Genomic DNA, 9,196 nt, shown 5'->3' on the forward strand with positions numbered 1-9,196 from the left:
TGTGACCTTAGGCAGAGGCGCTCAACCTTTCTGAACATTGATTTCCTGGTCCATGAAGTGGCAGTAATTATTCCCACCTCACAGGGTTGTTTTGAAGCTTGCATATGTGAATAGCATACAGGAAGGTGCTTTGTAAACTACAAAACCACATGGGAAGGCTAATCACTATTGTCATCATTATTATTCCAAGATATGGATAGGAGCATAAACTTCCTACATATTTCCCTTTAGAATCTGCCTATCCGAGGAAGTGGGTTTTCAGATGTGGCTGAGCACGCCTTTGATGAAGCAGTCATTGGCTTGACTTGGTTTTATTCTTTCTAGGATTGTGGCAAAAATTAGAAAATAGAATCCTGGAGCTAGAAGGGAACTAATGGATCACTGGTAAGACTACAGCCCTCACTCTCTATCCTTGTTACAGGTGAAGAAACCGAGGTCCAAAAGGGAGAGGCATTTGGCCAGTGTCAAAGTGAATTAGCAGCTCAAAGAGGGATGGAGGCAGGTGGCTTTGTCTTGGTTCGGGAGTCTTTCCATGCAGTTGCCAGGTCAGGAAATTTTTAGGCAGGCATACTGTGGGAAGACAATGGCATTTATTTACTAGGGCCAGCCTGCCTTCAGACAAGAATCCCCCCTTTCTTTCTTCCCATTGTGCTCAAAGAACCCCCCCTGACAAAGGCTTTTCCCAACACCCCATCCTCCTTCTAGGAAGCAGAAGTGTCTCTTGCTGGCTGCAGGAATTATACATACCGAGCACACAGGTGTAGGGGAGCGCCTTCTTCTCAGAATTCTTACAACACTTGTCTTCATCATTTTTTGGCCTTTAATTCTATACAACCTGATAAGATCTCTTGTGTTGCTCTCTGTTAACTAAATCCAGTGGTTCTCCACTGAAGGTGATTTTGCCCCACTCCCAAGGACATTTGGCAATGTCTGGAGACATTTTTGATTGTCAAGACTTGGGAGGGGCTGTTATTGGCATCTAGTGGGTAGAGGCCATGGATGTTGCTTCACATCCCGAAATGCATAAAACAGTCCCCCACAATAAAGAATTTTCTGGTCCAAGACATCAGTAGAGCTAAGTTAAGAAGCCCTAATCTAGCTCATTTGTAGGGTTCTGCCTTTCTGTCTTTGGCCAGCACATCAGAGGTCTGTAAGCAATCTGTGGACTTGAATGATGGCTTGCTATAATACCCTTAGTAGATTCAACATAGTAAGATCTAAATAAATATTGTTTGTGTGGGGAATAGATTGATGGGTACATGAATCTGACAATATGTACAGAGGAAAGAGCACTGAATTGTAAGTCAGGAGACAGAAGTTTGGTCAAAACTTCAGCACCAGGAAGGTAAATGTTAGAGTCGGACTGTATTGGTGGCTTTCAAACTGAGCTCCATGGAGTCTTAACAACATCTCTCCCACTGTACCTAGTTTATACTATAACTGTTTTTTTTTTTTTTAAGATTTTATTTATTTATTTGACAGAGAGAGAGATAGCTAGAGCAGGAACACAAGCAGGGGGAGTGGGGGAGGGAGAAGCAGGCTTCCCGCCAAGCAGGGAGCCCGATGTGGGACTCGATCCCAGGACCCTGGGATCCTGACCTGAGCCGAAGGCAGACGCTTAACAATCTGAGCCACCCAGGTGCCCCTATACTATAACTTTTTTTTTTAAAGATTATTTATTTATTTGAGAGAGAGAGCGATAAGGAGAGAAATCATGAGTGGGGGTGGGGGGCAGGGGGAGAGGGAGAAGCAGGTTCCCCACCGAGCAGGGAGTCTGATGCGGGGCTCGATCCCAGGACCCTGGAATCATGACCCGAGCCAAATCAGACGCTTAACCAGCTGAGCCACCCAGGCGCCCCTATACTATGACTTTTGAAATGTAATTTCTTTGGTATGGGGAGTTCCACACATTTAAAACATTGTAAACCACTGAGAGAGTTCAACCCTAAAGATAATTTTAGACCAAAATCCTTTTGAAGACTCCTAGAGAAAGACATAGATAAAGGTTCTATTTTTTAACAAGCTCAAAGAATGCCTCTGTGACTACAGTTTATATTCTCTAGTCTTTGGTTGAAAACAGTGGCCTATTGGGCATCCTTCTTGTTTAGAGACTTCACAGCTCCTTGATCTTCCTGTGCCTGTGCAGCAAGAAGAAGTGGGTCTGCCTTCAGGAATCTGAGTATTCAGGGAAGGGATCTGGGCAGGATTCCTGCCCCTGTCACTAAGAGGGCCTGTGCCAGATATGAAGAGGAAATGGCTGCTTGGCATACTTAAACCCAAGAATCTCTATAAGCTGGGACTAGACTCAGGCAGGAGCAGGGACTACCTGAGCCCTGATTTAGTGAGATGGTCTGGCACTGAAGGTCTGAAGGTCTGAAGCCTCTGAAGGGGGCACCTGTCTCATCCAACAGCAGCAGATCTGAGGAAACCCAGCTGAGGGCACAGAGAACAGTCAAGAAAGAAACTCAGGGCGCCTGGGTGGCTCAGACGGTTGAGCGTCTGCCTTCGGCTCAGGTCATGATGCCAGGGTCCTGGGATCGAGTCCCACATCGGGCTCTCTGCTCCTCGGGATCCTGCTTCTCCCTCTGCTTCTCTCTCTCTCTCTCTGTCTCTCATGAATAAATAAATAAAATCTTTAAGTAAAAAAAAAAAAGAAAGAAAGAAACTCAGAGAAGGAGAGACTGCAGGAGAAAAGACAGCAAGAGTTTGAGGTTTGTGATGAGGGACAGTGGTTGTCTCTTAGTGAGGAGATGTTCGATAAACATACATTTGTAATGAATTATTAGCATTGTCATTATCATCATCATTAACAAGTTGTCTAGGTTTGCAGAGGCAGGAGCAGGATCAAGCCAGTAGCTTAATATAATTGTCAGTGTCGGGTGAACTATCTCTGCTTCTGAATGCTACTTGGCACAGAAACACCTTTTACTCCAGTCACTCCCATTCTTGGACGGTTCACATAAGAAATTGACACCCAAAGATGGGCAGGGATGCAGCCCAAGTCACACAGCAAGCCACTGGGGGTATGAGAATGCAGCTGTAACTAATGCCCAGGTGAGGATTCTCAGCAACATACCAGGCTGCCTCTTGGGAGGACAGGGTTTCCTTCATCTGTGGCACTCTGTCTACAGAGCAGGAAGGTCACTGACATCATCTCATCAAATCTCAACATTATCCTAAGAGAGTGAGGAAAAAAACCACATACAAACAAATGAATGAACAAACAAATGAAGGAATAAGCGATTCCTAGCTTTCGTACGAAGGAGCCGGACTTTACTGGGGCATGGGGAAAGAGGTCCCCCACCCCTGCAGTAGGTTTGCTTAACTCTGGGCCCTGGCAGCATGACCAGCAATCCAATAAGGCAGTACCCCGGCTGCGCCATTAGCTCATTAGGTGGAGGCGAGTGTCTGCATTGATCTGTTTATCTCTCGGGCCCGGCTGCTGGAGAAAGGCCAGCTGTTGGCCTGAGAGCTGCCTTTCCTCTTGACTCATCACAGAGCATCAGGGGAGTCTGCTCCTTTGTCCCTTTCAACTTCAAGGTCACTGGAGTGCAGAGCAGGAACTGGGCTATGGTGGTGCCTTCTGAGAGCTTTTTTTTTTTTTCACTTTTTTTTTTGGTTGAATTGTCTGAGAGCTTCAGACATTGCATTTCCTCCTACATCCTTTTAATTCTCCCCCAGAGAAAACACCTCAGAAAACTGAACAATGCTGTGGGAAGTGGTTGGGTTTGCAAGTGGACACATTTCAATTTATACCAGGCATTGCTAATTGAATACTAGCTGTATGACCTTGGAGAAGTCATTTCCCCTCCCTAAGCCCCAATTTTCTTATTTGCAAAACAAAGCTAATAGCACATATATCATAAAGCTGTTGTGATGATTCACAGAGATAAATCTGTGAGAGAACAGGCACAATGTCTAAGTCAGTGTTGGGCCCCTCATTGTATTTAATTTTTTTAAAAACAGGAAATAGTTTGGGAAAACACCAAACATGTGACCTCTTAGTAATAATTGGGCCTGTGTTACACTAGGTAATATTGGCAAACTACGTTTTCCCAAACCATAGATGGTCCCTAATTTATGATGGTTCCACTTACGAGTTTTTCACTTTCCGATGCTGTGAAGGCAATAGCATTCAGTAGAGACTGTATTTGAATTGTGAATTTTGATCTTTTCCTGGGTTAGTGATAAGTGGTATCAGACTCTTTTGTGATGCTAGGCAGCAAGCCACAGCTCTCAGGCGGCCACGCCATCACAAGGGTAAACAACCAATGGACTTTCCACTATTCTGTACCCAGAAGCCCATTCTGTTTTTCACTTTCGGTACAGTATTCAATAAACGAAATGAAGTATTCAGCACTTTATTATAAAATAGGCTCTGTGGGAGATGATTTTGCCCAACTGTAGGCTAATGTAATTGTTCTGAGCATGTTTAACGTAGGTTAGGCTAAGCGATGATGTTTGGTGGGTTAGGTGTATTAAATGCATTTTCAACTTACAATATTTCCAACTTACAGTGGGTTTATCCAGACCCCACTGCAAATTGAGGAAGATCTACACTACCACTACATGCTTTTTATTTGATTATGTGTTCCCAATTTAATTAATATCCCACTTTTCACTTTCGAACATTTTCCTTCTTTTTGTTACTGCATAATTCTTAATATAATACTCTATTTAAACTATAAATATACTCATTGTAGAAGGTATACAAAAGTAGAAGATGGGGCACCTGGGTGGCTCAGTCATTAAGCGTCTGCCTTCGGCTCAGGTCATGATCCCAGGGTCCTGGGATCAAGCCCCGCATGGGGCTCCCTGCTCCGTAGGAAGCCTGCTTCTCCCTCTCCCACTCCCCCGCTTGTGTTCCCTCTCTCAGTGTGTCTCTCTCTGTCAAATAAATAAATAAAATCTTAAAAAAATAATAAAAATAAAAGTAGAAGAATTTAAATTAAATTGTTGCTACTTCCACAAGTTGACATATCACTATATTTCTCACCAGCTTTTTTCTTTGTATTTTTATTCATTTGTAATAAAATGACTATCACACCGTATTTTCCTTTTCCACTCAAAACTTATATCATGACCATTTCCCATATTATTAAATATTCATCAAAAGCATGATTTTAAGAATTGCATTATATTCCTTAGTATGCATGTGAATAACTTAATCATTTCCTCTTATTCAACTTTTGAGGAATGTTCACTGTTTTACTATTACAGTGTAATGAACACTCTTATATGTTTGTGTCTCTGATTATTTCCTTGGAATAGCATTCATTCAGTCCTTATCAAAGGCATTGACAATAATTTATTGATCACTTTTAAAGAAAAATGACCCCCTTCCAAGGGCTAGGTTTGCATGCTACTTTGTTAGAGTCTGGGATACCCCCTGGTGGAAGTTGCTGAACATGGCCAAAATCTGTCACACATGCCCCGATAGGGAATCAAAGATTCTGGGCACACAACTTTTGGGATTTGGCATATGCAAAGAACTTGTCTCTACACACACACACACACACACACACACGTACGCGCGCGTGCACACACACACACATCCCAAAGCTATAGGAGATTCAAATGGAATAACCAAATAAAAAATATCAAGAAAGCTCAGATCTAAAGTTGTTTTTAATTTGATGCCAGCCCCATGGCTGCCTTGCCTCCCTCCCAACCCTTCCTCTCCCTGCAGCAGAGAGATCAGAGGCGGTTTCCTCTGTGGCTAGAGATGTTCTGGACTAGAGATCTGCCCATTAGGACACTAGATGGAGCCAGATGGGAGAGTTTATGCTCTGACTGCAGCAGAGTCATTTTCTCTGCACGTTCCTTTTCAGAAACAGCTGCATGATATGGCTGGTCTCACAGAAAACCTAGTTCTCTGATATGTTTCCGTCAGTCATCAAACATTCACTGAGCCCTGGCCGTGGGTCAGCTATCAGACACAGAGCTGAGTCAAACACGGCCGTGCTATGGGAGGAGCTTCTGGGCCAGTGGGAGAGGCCACGGATTAACAAACTGATGCCTCTTTACTTCCCTTCCCTCTTTCTGGTCTCCAGCAGCCGGCCCTAACAGCATTGCCTGGCGACACACTATACTTCTCTGTCTCCTTGACTTTGTTCTTGCAATTTTCTCTCTCAGGAAAGCCCTTCTCATTTATTTCTTCATACCTAACTCATCTCTATCAGGCCCCGGTCCAAATGCCTCCTCCTCTGAGACGCCTTTCCTGATTCTTCCTCTTTGATCCCTTTACTCATTTAGCGCAGCAGTTTTCAGACTTTTGTATGCATCGGAATCACCTGGTGGATGGATCCTACTCTCAGTGTTTCCAATTAGGTAGATCTGGGGTGTAGTCTAAGAATTTGCATTTCTAACAAGTTCCCAAGTGATGCTGATTCTGCTGGCTCAGGGATCGCACTATAAGAACCACTTGCTTAGTGGTTTTGAGCACTGACAAGTGCCAAACAGTATGCCACATGTTAGTGACACCACAGTGACTGAGACAGTCCCTACCCTTGAGGTCAGCACAGGCTGGGCATGGGAGAGATAAATAGGGCAACTCTTTGCTGTGCCAGAGAAGTGTGAGGAGTGCTACAGAAGCAAAAAAAAAAAAAAAGCAATTAACTGTCCCTGTGGAGGTGAGAGGACCAAAAACTTCCCAAAGGGGGTGGCATTTGAGATGGCTTGGAAGGATGACTTGGACCTCACTAGGAACAGAAAAGGTCGACAGCAAGTGCCAAAGCATAGTGGTACAAAAAGCCGTAGCATGTTTAGAGTGTGACAGATTTATGGGGTAGGGGACATGGGGAGAATGGGCAGTGTCCTTGGACATAAGGTGCCCTATGGATATAAAGCTGGAGGGATCCAAATTAAGGTCTTGAATGCCATGCTAAGAAGTTTTTTTATTCATCCTCCAGATGCTGAAGAAGTAATAAAGAAGTAAAACAGAAAAATAACATGGTAGAGCTTTCTGTGGGGAAGAATCAGCCTGACTGTAGTGTAGACTTTGGACTGCCAGTGGCAAGACCCGGGGAGTGAGACCAGTGGGAATGCTGTGGCAGTCACCTAGGCAGGAAATGATGAGGACCGGACTGAACCATTGAGATGGGAGGACATGACAGGCTGGGAGGTCCGGCGGGCTTGGACTCAATCCTGCACAATTGAGGGAGAAACTCAAAAGTGTTTGGAACCATAGCTCAGTTTTGCCCTTCTTCCCACTCCTCTGGCTGCACCCCACTGCCCTCCGTCCTTGTTTCCTTGCCTGGTTCCTATAACTGGGTGCTGCCCTGTGATAGAGCACACACCTCCTGGATTTATCTGCTTCAAATCCCATTTCCTCCCAGTGACGGTAGTCCTGCCTCTATCCTGAGCCTATGTTTCTTGGTCAGATCTGTGTTCATCACTACTTTGTCACACCAGTTTAACTGAGGGGTCTTAGGCCATTCAGTTTGACCACTCGATGTCTTAGGTTTCTCATCTGTCAAGTGGGAAAAATAATACTTCCTGGCTGGCCTCTATCACTGTGTTCTTGTGGGGATCAAACCGTTAACAGATATGAGCAAGCTTTGATGTGTTACTATGGCCATGGAATCAGCAGCTGCCTTTAGAAGCCATTTCCATCGACTAAGAATGCCCATTTTGATAAAATTTGTCTTTCAATTTGAGCAGAATACTTTTATTTAACCTAAGGAAACTCAAATTAGACAACCAGGAAGGTATTTGCAAAAGTAAGTAAAAAAATCACTGGAAATCAAGTCATTATTTAAAGAGTTTAAAGATGACATGGATATTTAATTCAGTATATATTTATTGGCACCTACTCTATGCCAGGCATTATTCTTAACAATTAGGATACATCAGTGAGCAAAGTATATGTTCTTCTGAAGCTTATTGTTTACTGGAGGAGACAGACAATAAACATAATAAGTAAATTAAATGGAATGATAGAAAACAGTAAATCCTGTGGAAAAACATAAAAGAAGATATAAGGGGATATCTACCTGTTTTCTATGATTACCTAGCTCATTATTGAAATGGATTATATAAACATTTTTGTTACATTTTGTTTAATTTTGCTTATTTTCCTATAACACATAATAATTGATAATGAGTGCATATTCATTAAATAAAACTTAGAAAATTCAGGAAGGGAGGATAATAATAATAATATTAATAATAACAGTAATAATAATAAATCACCCCTAGACCCATCACCCAAAGATAGTCTTCATTTTTATTTTGGTGTGCATTTTCTTTCTGAAATGATTTATATTATTTGCAGCTATGACCCCCATATTTTCATTTCTTCATTCGTTTAACGACGGTTTTTTTATCATCTCACGTACTACAGCTTCCATATGAGGCATGTGGAACAATAGAAAGATACAGATTCTGGAGTCATTCTTTACTCTGCCTCTACCAATTGTGTGGACTTAAATAAGTTATTCAACTTCTCTGACTCTCCATTCCTCTCTCTGTAAACTGGAGACTGTGATACCTTATGGTGTTGTCGTGAAAACTATATAACTTTAATGAGATAGGGCCTAGACAATTCCCGGCACATAATCAGTACTTACTAAATATTAATTTCCTTCTCTTTTTTTTATTCATTCCACAAATACAATACATATACAGCATCATGCCAGGCCCGGAAGAAGACATAGCACTGCTCTCTGGGAACTTAACATCCAACTGGGTCAATTATCTTAGTCAGAAAGGACCCAAAGAAGACCTCCCAAAGAAAACAACAATTAGGCTAAGACCTGAAGGGTAAATAGGAATTTGTCAGATGAAGATTTGGAAAGTTCCAAGCCAGTCCAAGATCCCAGAAGCAAGAGAATATAAGCATATCGGATAACATCAAAGCAGTTCAAGATGGCTGGAGCAAAGTAGGGGAGTGATGAGAGCAGAAGCCACAGGGACAGCAATTCAAGGCAACTCCTGAGAATAATATGTCCCTGAAGGGATTTTGGCAGGGAAATAATATGGTCAGTCGTTGCATCTTAGAAAGACACCCCTAACTTCAGTGTGAAGACTACTGGAGGCAGAGAGACCAGATAGGAGTCATTACAGTAATCCACATAAGAAACTAAATGGACTTTAACTGGGGTAGTAGCTGTAGGAAAGGGGAGGTGGACATGTTAAGGTCTGTTTGTGACCTGGAATTGATAGAATGTCAGTGAGAGAGCTGAAGAGTGGGAGG

This window comes from Mirounga leonina, unplaced genomic scaffold (genome assembly GCF_011800145.1).
Source record: "Mirounga leonina isolate KUSES-001 unplaced genomic scaffold, KU_Mleo_1.0 Mir_173, whole genome shotgun sequence".
Classification (NCBI taxonomy): Eukaryota; Metazoa; Chordata; class Mammalia; order Carnivora; family Phocidae; genus Mirounga; species Mirounga leonina.